This window comes from Ruditapes philippinarum, unplaced genomic scaffold (genome assembly GCF_026571515.1).
Source record: "Ruditapes philippinarum isolate M1 unplaced genomic scaffold, ASM2657151v2 ctg9121_1_1_1_1, whole genome shotgun sequence".
Lineage (NCBI taxonomy): Eukaryota > Metazoa > Mollusca > Bivalvia > Venerida > Veneridae > Ruditapes > Ruditapes philippinarum.
In genome coordinates this window covers 26,280-38,309 of record NW_026866398.1, presented here as the reverse complement: position 1 = coordinate 38,309, position 12,030 = coordinate 26,280, and the positions used below count along the sequence as shown (strand labels likewise).

The 12,030-nt window shown below is 33.5% G+C and overlaps 1 long non-coding RNA gene across 1 annotated transcript; it reads left to right on the top strand.

Annotated features, from left to right (window-relative positions):
- Positions 1 to 7,758: 7,758 nt before the first annotated feature.
- Positions 7,759 to 11,346, top strand: LOC132732384 (uncharacterized). The gene is made up of 3 exons (XR_009626025.1): positions 7,759 to 8,677; positions 10,554 to 10,760; positions 11,231 to 11,346. It is a non-coding gene; the product is annotated as an uncharacterized LOC132732384 (long non-coding RNA).
- The last annotated feature ends 684 nt before the right edge of the window (positions 11,347 to 12,030 follow it).

The following is a 12,030-nucleotide window of genomic DNA, read 5'->3' as shown; positions in this document are numbered from 1 at the left end:
AAACATTTTTTTCCCTTTTTACATTTAAAAACTTTAAAATAGATACATTTTAACGATTTCACAGAAATATTATACTGTTGGCGATGCTTTTCGTCCAGCGATAACATGTCCCTTATCATCTCTTATTGCGCATGTAATAGTGTCCGTTACATTATTTTGCATTTTCATCCTTAGTTCGAGGCGGCAATATTGGATTCTATATGAAAAATGACAAATCATTCCTTTTTCAGAATGACATTATTATTTTATATTGAATCTCCCGGAATTACTAGTTTCTATAATTAGAGTGACATCACAACTCTATTTTTAGATTATTATTTTAGTATACGGAACTGGTTCATTATACCCTTATTTCATATTATACTTTAAGAATGACATCATCAGGTTATAAAATAAAACAAATGCTGTAGGGCCGGCATTACCGAAAAATTGAAAAGATGTCTATACGGATAATGTCGTAAAGATTTATCCATCTGTTAATCTGATTGATAAAATAACGATTGGTGCAAAAATAACTTATTTCTATTTCATAAAATAACTATTTCATTAAACAAAATTAAAAATAGATTTATTTTAAGCTAAAATATTTATTGACGATGTTGTCTGTTAGACGTCACTCTTCCAATAGCTAACGAACCTTGACACATCGCTTTGAAAGCACCGCTGATCATGAAGGAGTGGGAAAAGGAGTAGGACGGAGGAAGAAAAGTGAGGAGGAGAAGGAGGATGCGGGAGTAAAAGGAAAGAGGAGGAGAAGAAGAAAGATTGATGAGGAGGCGGAAGGAGAGGGATGAGGAGGAAGTGGAACTAGAAATTGGAGGAAATGTAATGTGGAAAAGTAATGAGAAGGGAGAGTAAAGATGAGAGAGGAGAAGAAAGGAGGAGGCGTGCAGGGTGGAAGAAGGAGAAGGAGGGAGGACCATGGCAGTCTTTGTACGATAAACTTCAGCGTAGAGTACCCCGGATCAATCTTGTACATTGTATTGTATTCCCGACTATTTAAACGATTCCCAATATATCAGCCCTGACAAAATGAATCTATTGGTCTTTGACGATTAAATGACGGAAGCTAAATATGACCAGAGGGTTGTGGATTTCTTAATCAAGGTAAGTCATCACAGAAACATATCTATCTTATACTTGACGCAAAATATATTCCCGCATGAATAGGCTTGCAAAGATATCGCATTAAATACGCAGTATCTCGTATTGTTCAATAACCATATAGATAGACAGCAAGTGGCGACATTTGCGAGAAGAATCTATCTCTCATCACATGCCATTTTTATGAAACGCTTCCAAAACACAACGTCTTTTCACTGATTTTTGGTGGTAGGCTTAAATCGGGTACCCCGGAACTGGCCTGTTTGCGCGAAAATGTATTCGAGATAGAATGAAAATCTGGAAACAAAGTGATCCCTCGGAAGCATCAATCACTCAACAAATTACAAGGAATTGCAGAACTCGGTTTGATTGAGTTGTACATGAGGATAATGAATTACGTGGCGCCTCCTCACGCCCTAGCCCGGTTTGGCGGTATCACTCAACACTCAATAGTGCTGGCATAATGATCCCGAAGGACCAGTAAAATATAACAACACTGAAGTGAAGTACGGGGCAACTTTTTACAGCTGCCACACAGGACTTGACACCTGCTGTTGTGAAGTATAAAAATCTGGAAACAAAGTGATCCCTCTGAAGCATCAATCACAACGAAATTACATAAGAATTGCAGACTCGGTTTGATTGAGTCTGTACATGAGGGTTATTAAAAAGTTCGGTTACTAAAAAAGAGAAAAGTAGCAGATGAGGATGCGTATCTCGGTGAATGTAACACGATTGTTACGGCTATGAATGATTTAAATCATGATGATGATGATGATGATGATGATGATGACGATGATGATAGTGATGCAGATGATGATGATTATGATGATGATGTTAATTAAAAAGAGCATGACATTGTAGTGAGTGGTGTTAAGAGACAGTCTTTCTTTATAGGGCCTCCTGGTAAACGCATGAAAGAAGATCTCTTAAAATAACGCAAACGTAATGGTATATGGTACAAAATTTTTTAGAAGCCTTTAAGTCAGTCTCAAACAGAACAATTTAAAAGTAAGTTAATCTGTTACATATATCAATATTTCTAGTACTGGTGTAACTCTCCAGGAATGATGGTTGGAAACTACCCGCCTATATGACTGAAATACTGTTGGGAAAAAGGCGTAAAATAAAACAAACAAACAAACAAAACTATTACCTTTTTGCCGGAGCTTATGCTCACGCAGATATTGATGAGTTGTCACATTTAAGGAAAAAGTTGAGACAAAATAAAGCCCAGTTTTTGATTGACTATTATGCATTACATGGGGACCCTATGCAGCAAAAAATTCTCCAATCAGCGAAGAAACTTAGACATCATCACAACATGACTATTGCAGAATCTATCAGAGAAGCCGTTAAACTTAGAAAAGACCTGTTGCAGGCAATATGGCCAAATCATGACCTCAGCAATTCTAATGATGAAAGCAATGAAGAAATTCAATCAGGAGACCTGATGAGAAAAATATAAGAATGATCCTCAGTCTTTTAGTTTCAAAACACAAGATGGGCCCTTTTGAAGTCTACGATCATAAACAACAAAACGGGAACCATATACACCTGAACCAGAGAAATGTTATCAAAGTGTTTAGGACTTGAGTGACGGGTACGTTATTGCCAATCATAAAAGTCGTTAAATCGATTGCAGCGGTAATTCGCGTAGAAGGCTGATAACATTAGAATATTGTAAACAAGGAAAAGCGGCGTTCACTGAACGAAACCCCCACACGACCCAGCAACAAGAGACAATGACAAGGAGCCCAGGTGGACCCCATTAAACAGGACAGCACACAAGGGAGAAGCCGAGCTCAAGGAAGCGGCGATAAGCTAAAAGAAACAGAAGATAAGCTCTAAAATACACAACGCCCTATAGACAATATGGTAAGCCCCGTATCATAAGTTGGAGGTAAAACGATTACGAAATTCCGATTAAGAAGCACTGGTGCGTAATAAGCGTAGAGCAGATATTGACTGGAATCAGAAAATATGATAAACAAGATCGACAAGGAAAGGCGGCATTCAATGAACGCAGCCCCCATCCGACCCAGCAACAAGCGTCAGCGGCAAGGAGCCCAGGAGGACTCCAAAGAAAAACAGGAAAGAAGACTTCCTAAAATAGACAATTATCAGCTAGAAAATATATTGCAAATAATATACACGGTGACGGTGTGCGAGGCTGATTAAATTAGTTAATAAAGAGGAAAATTTGTGATTTGCAACACAGATACGAGTAACGGACGTAAGTACGGACCTTACGAATGTTTCGACTCGTTAAAAAATAATCCGAAAAGCTACTACGTAGAATTTGAAAAGATACTTAACAAGAAATAATGAAAACTACAACTATGTTCGTCGTACTTGTGTGGTCTCTATTGTGCGCACTACGTCATAAAACTATATCAGGAAAAAAAACTTTGAAAGGCATTGCAAATAATTGCATGCGCACCAAAAGAAGCACAATGCTCGCTTAATAGTGTTGTAAATAAAGAGACTGATTAGAAAAAAAACGTGATGTGACAAAACAAGTGATAATCATTAATCCTAAAACAATATTTTGTATGAAATCTGTAAAAAGAAATAAAAATTGACATATCGTTTTTCTCATGTATTTTTTTTATTTGTGCCATGCTATTTCAAATTAATCACCCCTTTTAGGCAATAATCGTACAACATATATAAAATATAATGCTTATATAAAAAGCAAACGTACACAATATACATTAAATTGACTGCCGTATTTATAGTAATTCAAATTTGTATTAAAAACAGTAAACATTACATACTATTGTCGCTACTCATAAAACTACGCGGCTGTACAAAGAAAGTTTAAGCAATTGATTATCTATGACTCTCGATCTACCAGATTGCACTACGAAATGAAGCATTACTTTGCACCTTTATAATCGGTATCTCTTTGAAAAACGTCTATTGTGAATCATATGGTTAAAACGTCATTATACGCCGTATTTAAAAAAATGCCGTAAAAGGGACAAAATTGTAACACATCAATATTCGTTATATTCGTCGCGTTACTTCCCTTAAATAAAGGAGGCAACATATGTTTAATACAGTTAATATTTACCGATATATATAACTATAACCACGGCCAATTATATTTGTTCAAATCGAGCAGCATTTTATAAGCTTTAATAACTTAAACCGTTATTTTAAGATATTTGCAATTATATAAAGAAAATCTTCTATATGATCTAGTGTTAAAAATGTCAAATTTTGTTACTAGCTATATTTTATTAGAAACCCTTCTGGGTTCAATAAAAATGATGCATACATTATTGTAGTCATTTTGTCGCTGAATCGTTATTATGCCTCCTTCGAAGAAGAGGGGGAATATTGATTTGCTAATGTCTGTCTGTCTGTCGGTCCGGCGGTCTGTCGGTCCGTCGGTCTGTATCATGTGTATGATATTTAACCCTTTACCTCATATATACGCGAAACAACGCACTTGCGACCCCTCCCCCTCTTTATGGCCTCAAATATTGAAAAATTGTCCTGTTTGGTCCCCAAACACAAGTTTTCGTTTAAAAAATGTTGATAAAAAGTGACCATTTTTTCGGCGCGGCCCCAAGCAAAAGATACATCAGGTGGCTGCTAGAAGGGGGATGTGCCTCCTTCTGTTTTGGAAGGGGGGTTGAAGGGGACGGCAGTTTCCTTCATCGCCAAGAAAATTTTGGACTTGTGAGAGGCTTAAAATGACCCCAGATCGATTATAAGGTAACGTTTTAACCAACGCTTAAAAGCATTAAACTCTATATCAATTCATTGAGAAGTTGCAGCACATTGAAAACAATTTTGATGGAAAAAAAACAACGCAAAATAGTGATTTTTGGCAATTTTGAGATGTCCCTCGTTGCGATGGTAACAGGAAATTTAAGCCTGAGCATGTTGTTACAAAGGCAATGGCCTAGTTAATATTTGTGCCAAGTGTGATTAGTATTGAAGCAGTTTTTATAAACTTATAGCAATTTGAACTTTTGATAGGAGCCTTATCAATGAAAAAATCCAATTTTCACTAAATGCATATGAAGTAATGGGTTAAATATATTTCGTATATAGTTCTCTTCATCTGTAATTAAACAATATATTTACTTAGACTTCTTAATAAGTTTTATCATCTTTACGTTTAGGAATGAGAACCTGACCTCCAATGTTCGGTCCTAGATCGGCTATACTATTTACACAAGATAATAAAATAATGATGCTATTATATTTATAAAACTATATGTCATTCTGAATATAGAATCCGCCGCTCACGCGCAGTACGTGGCGCTTAACCGACCCGGGCACCCCTCTTCTACTTTAAAAGTTAAAATATGTTTGCTTAATTGAACATCTTTACAAAGATATCGTTCCGATTAAGTTCTTCAGAAAATAAGATAACTGTAAGTATTCTTTAATAGAAACATACTATTTCTATTACATATTTATCAAGCAGTGCTGCAGATAAACAATCAAACCATTTTTAGCCAATATTTTGCTAAATATTTCTGCCTTATTAAACAACCATATATTCAAACGTTGTTAACTATTTGAAATAGTTTTTCATATTGCTTTAAAGTGGACAAAACGTCTTTTCAGATCTTTATGATACAATTACCCTTTAGAGCAAATCATTTAAATTCCTGTAAACTTAAAAATAGAGAACCATGATTGCCCTGAAATCGTTCACATAAATAAATAGGTCTCCTCGACAGGGAACAAATAATATTGTTAATTATAAACAAAAGCAGATATAAAATCTAAATCTGAAACTGATATTACAAAGTTCATATTTGTATCTGAAGTTATGCATGTGTAAAACATTACTGGTTGCTATAGCTAAGGAAAAAGAAACAGTTGCAAAAGATGTGTACATGTAAAGAAAATCAATCAACCCCTGGGGCGGGGCAAATTTTGGCCCCAGGCTTTTATTTGAACAAACTTGGTAGAATCTCATTAGAAGATTTTTATGCTGAATAGATAAGCTTTAGCGTTTTTAATATTTTAAAGTTTTACAATATACATATAAAATAAATCAATGACCCTTCGTGGCGGGGCCAAGTTTTACCCCAGGGCTTTCATTTGAACAAACTTGGAACAAACTCACGAGAAGATGTTCCATAGCTAAGCTCAAGCTCTCTGTTTTTAATAGATTTTTTAACGTTTTAGTGTATACATTTAAGGAAAATCAATGACCCCGAGGAGATGGCATTTTTGACCCGAGGTTTTTATTTGAACAAACTCGGTAGACACCTATAAGAAGATTTTTCATACTTAAAGGGACTCCACTGAGGTTTTTTGAAATGACTGGAATTGAAACATTTTTTTTGAGATTATTACTCCATTTGATGTGCAAAATTTCAGATCATTAGCTTGCTCCTTTTTTCCGGAATGATTATTATGATAGTAAAAAATTACCCACAACTGAAAAGCGTTAAAACGATTTTTACTCAAATCGGACTGAAAATAGCACAAACATACCATTTTCAATGTATTTCTTGATTATTTCTTAGTTATATTTTATTTATATTCCTGTTCTAAGTGCTCGTGTTGATCTATGTGAAAAATTGAAATTTTATGCTTTTAGTCTAATAAACTTAATAGTGGAGTTCCTTTTATATCTTAAAGAAGTTTTTTAAAGTTTTAACTACCGTATAAGTGTTTTTTTTCTGCGGTGGCTTTATTTTTGCGTATTATGTCAGTTATAGCACCACAGAAAAAACAACAACAAAAGGCAGAATATTTCTCCATGTTGTAGCTTTTACCTGCTACGATATGTGTCTTACATTATGGACTGTGCCTTCCAATGAGATAACGACTAACATATTTTAACGGTTAACGGGTCATCGAGCTTTATAAAACTGCTGTCAGCTAAGTATGTAATCTGTGTTTAGATATCTTTCACACTTCATTTCACGCTGATCAGAAGATGAATACTATTCTAGTGTTGCACTTTACATTTGTTTGCACGTGAGTAGTAATTACTGTACAGTTTTGCGGTGACGACGATAAACAAATGCGAATGTCTACATGCAAATGTGATATATTCCCACAAACTGCATTGACCGCTTACAGTACATAGAACTGTCAAGAAGGCTGTAAAATCGAACCCAAAGCATTGATTATACATTATTGTAGTACCACCATGCTCACGGCGAAAGATGAGCTGCAGAATTTAAATTACGTTTTGTCTAAGGAATGTGCCGCGGAAAAAAGTACCGCAAAAATAAATAAAATATGGCAAAATTCGAAAAAACCGCAGAATTGGAGTCCGCAAAAACAACAAAAATTAAACTGTTTATACTTGTACATATTAGGAAAATCAATAACACCCTTGGTCAATTTTGACCAAAGAGCTTTTATTTTTACAAACTTGGTAGACACCCATTAATAGATGTTTCATGCTAAATATCTAAGCTTTAGCTCTCTGTGCTTTTTAAAAGATTTGACTATATACATATAAGATAAAACAGTGACCCCCGGGTGGGGCCAATAGGTCTTTTTTTAAGAAAATATTTTAAGTTTTTTTCTTTCTGTTGCCATTGCATCCAGAGTTCTGTATGAAATAAAAATTCTTTGAACAATTTTTAAAGGCGACTACCAAAGGAACATTCCTTTGAAGTTTGGATAAAATTGGCTTACCGGTTTATGAGGAGATGTTGTATAAAGTAAACGTTTACGGAAGGACGGACGCAAAACGAAAAGCGATCGCAAAAGCTAACTCACTATGTGACATTGTGAGCTAGAAATTGTGAAACATATCAAGGAAGTTGAATTTCGTTACTTAACAATTCTGTACTTTCGTTATTTAAGTTATGCAGTATATGAAGCTAGTGATAAAAAAAATCATTGTTCAGTTTTATAAATTAACTTTAGTATCATTCTGATGAAAATTAAGGTGATAAAAACTGTCATGAAAAATCCATTGCTGGGGCTATACTAGGGACGTAATCACAAATCCTGTAGCACATGAATCACAAAACGTCAATTTATTACTCACCCTTCGCAGCTCGCTGAATACACTTACGCACTTGCGTTTCTTTAGACGTTAGCGATAGTGAAATATTCGACCGATGCGCAGGAGATAAATGTAATGAATCAAAAGAAGCGCAATAATTATAATAAAAACATTCAAAATGAAGCAGATTTGTTTTCATTTTGTTGACATCAATAAAAACAATTATTTCAGTTTGATGAGGCGTCAACAATGATATTTTTTACCATCTCTGTCACAATGCCGAATAGAGACACATTGGTTTCCAGCGGAATTAAACAGTTATAATAATATCTTTTTAAAGAGATAACAACGCGCATCAAACAGATGGCAAAAGTCATATACATTTGAAGCTGCTTTGCTATACTTTTCTGGCAAATATACTCGCAGAAAATGATTTCATACAGAGAAAAATCTTCTGTATTAAAATATAATAGGGCAGAGATATGTTTATTTAAAATCTTTAATATATGAATTTGCTTTATCTCCTGCAGAGTATCTGCAAGTCAAAAAATGGATACCTTGTTGAAATCACCTCTGGATCTGAGGGCAATTTTGTTAACTACATGATGGATGTTTACGATTGTAAGTAAAACGTTCTAACAGAATAGCATTTTAAAGGGACCAGCTTATTATTTTATATGTGGTTTGAGTTTACGTCACAGCAGCACAATAAAGACCATATGGCGACTTTCCTCACTTGGTGCATTTTGTGTATTAATCCAATTACATATTATTACAAACTATATTAAGTAACAATGTTTTGAACGTTAGAAATAAGACGTGTAAGCGAGACCCGTTCCTGCACACATGCATCTCACTATGAAGAACCCTTCGCTCTAACTAATTAGTTGTCTACAAATAAATTACACATTTACTTTCGAATTGATTTTGACGTTTAAAATCAAAGGTCATAAACGTTTGCTAAAAAGTTTTATTTTGGATATCTTATTGCTCCATTTAAAATCTTCAAACATCTGTAGCTCCAGTTTGGCATTTTTACAACAATGCAATCAAATCATTTCCAAAGGTCATTTTCAAACAACTTGATATTTAACATTTAATGAAAACTCAAGACCATTTAATAACACTTTTTTCTAGAAACAGTCATATTTTTTTCTAGCATTTACTTAAACATGATGACGTTACTGCACAATTGCATATTTTCTGCGAACAGTCAGTGGAGTGTTGTATACCCTTTTTTAAATTCATTATTACATTTTCATTTGATATGTGATATCTCGATTTCATTTATTATGTTTTAGAAAATTTCATTTTTGTTTTTAACTTCTAGGTTTTTTAAAGGGGGTCCTGGGGATGGCTTGTTATCGCCGTACACTTGTGTCTATATCATGCATTTCATTTAGAAAGACTTGAAGACCAAACATACCCTATTTTGTCAACTATCAACGAAAATCCTGTAAATTCATGTGTAATGTAGTCAATACAAACCAAGTGTATAATTAATATCTCTATGAATATTCATATTTTCTTCAGTGACATAAACAATGTATACATTGTGAGTAAATCTATAGAGTAGAGCAATCAAGATATAAAGAATATGTTTTGGAAATCTATTTGATTGACACTTTAAAAGGCATAATGTTATTACAACAAAAGTATCAGCTTACAATCAACAATAAAGATATTGAAATGCCTTCATGCCAAAATATAACTGTCACAAAAACAATTACCTTTATAGTAACATGAAAGACGTGTTGTATTTAATTATATACCTTTCTAGAAACGACAGATTTTATGAATAAATGTAAATAAATTTGACAAAATCACATGCTTTCCCTCACAGAAAAGATGACAAAGGGATATGGAAATAATCTCCGTCCGTGTGTGTGTAGCCGTTTTTTTCTTTTTGTCATTGATATATAAACATTATTTAGTAGTTAATATGGAGATAGTTTATGAAGGTAAATTAAATAGATGAAGAGACAAAAAATCAAATGTAAAATGAGCACACAGGTCTTTTCGGTGAATGTCTTATATAAATAGTTGTTAACAAAAATACGCAATGATTTGTAACATTTAGAGATTTAGTGCATCACATAAAAACGCAAACCGCGCTTGCTACCAATAGACATATGACTAACTGTACACTTTAGCATGATAATTAGCTATATAGCCAGGTAGATATCCTGGAAGAGAAATTCAGTGAACATAAATGAGGACCTCGCCGTTTTATGGTTTCGGAGTTATTAATCTGTTTTTATTTGTCTGAAGTGTTCAACTTTAACAGAAAAGTGGAGCTATTATCACAAACCGCTTTTTAAATTTTTTATTGTGAGTCGGTGTCAATGAATGATCCTCTTTTAATAGCACTTTTCCTGTTCGACGTCTGTAAATGCTTCTTGTTTCACATTAGCAATAGGATACAATGTCATTTTTGAACGTTTTGTATCTTAAGAAAGAAAATTGTACATTGGAACTATAAAATATTATTTTTCAGATGTTTGGATGGGATTAAACGACATAGAAACAGAAGGTTTATTGTTGTGGGATTATTCAGGAGCAACATTCGACCATTCTTTGGTAGGCCTATATGTTCCGTCAAATCAAGATTTATTAGATTGTGTCGCTTACGGTGAATATTATGGAGATTGGGACACATATGCTTGTGAAAGAGAATTTTCATACGTGTGCGAAATTTCACTCTGTGAGTAAAATCTTTATAATTATTACTTCTTTCAAGTGTTGAAATAACAATTGATTTAAGTAAGATATGTTGTAGTGTTACTATATTACTGTAACTTTATAGTGTCACACGCAATCATTTGTAAACCAAGGATATAAATCCCGGAACCTCGGATTACTGCCTGGCGGTTTACAATAAGTGAACGGTTAATTTCCATTACAGTATTATAAGTATTTTTTCCTTTAATGACTAGAAAATTGTTCATTATAACGTTTGTTGTCGCAGTTTATGTATAAAGTTCAGCGTCTTATATTCTATATATGTTAATGAACACTGTCATTTTGACTTTATTTGTTTAGGTGTATCACATCGTATCGATAGCTTAGTAAGTTTATTGATTAAATATAATCCAAACTCAATTGAAATAGATAATGTTTAATTTCAAAGTAAACAAATGATTCAGGGAATAAAATTCATTTCTTATCTTTCAGAAATATGAAGGAAATTGCCAGGAAAAAACTTGAAAAAACATGTACTTGCTACGATCGTTATGTTGTTATTTTATTCGGTTTAAAGTTGAAATAAATTCAAACCAAGCGAATTCATCAAATATTGAAAGTATAATAAATAAATTATAAATTACGTTCTAATAGATTGATTGTTGTTTATTGACCTACTTAGATGACATTTGAACTTAGGTAGTGGGTATTGATGTAATAATCTAGCTAATCAATATATCTGATAATAAGAATAACTGAATTGTTTTTATGAAAGGTGATGGTCATATTATTCAGTCAGAGTCCCTGTTGATGATACAAAGTAAATGCACAACATATGGAACATTTTTTGTATTAAAAATGTAACGCTGTCGAAATAAAATGTTATGTCTTTATAAATTAATTAATGTTCTTTTTTGAACACAAGGTTGAGCTAAAATCTTAAGAGTTGCAGATAATGCTACAAGTAGCCTTTAATAAAGCAATAGTGCATCCTAGATGTATTTATTATGAGCCATTAATTTTACCCTAAAAATAAAGGTAACACGAACCAAGAATTGTTCTCATATGAGACCTTTATGAAAAAATATTTTCACCTAATGATAACGTTAATGTGAGTCCACGATAAAACAACATCAGTTTTAGAATTAAAGAAATAAACACCCACGAATCCTTTACACGAGCCACAGATAAATCTAACATAAACTATAAGAATAAACCGTATTTACAAATAACAATAGGTCTTACTATATTCATAAGTAAAATAAGACCTATGTAAACTTACATAACCCTTG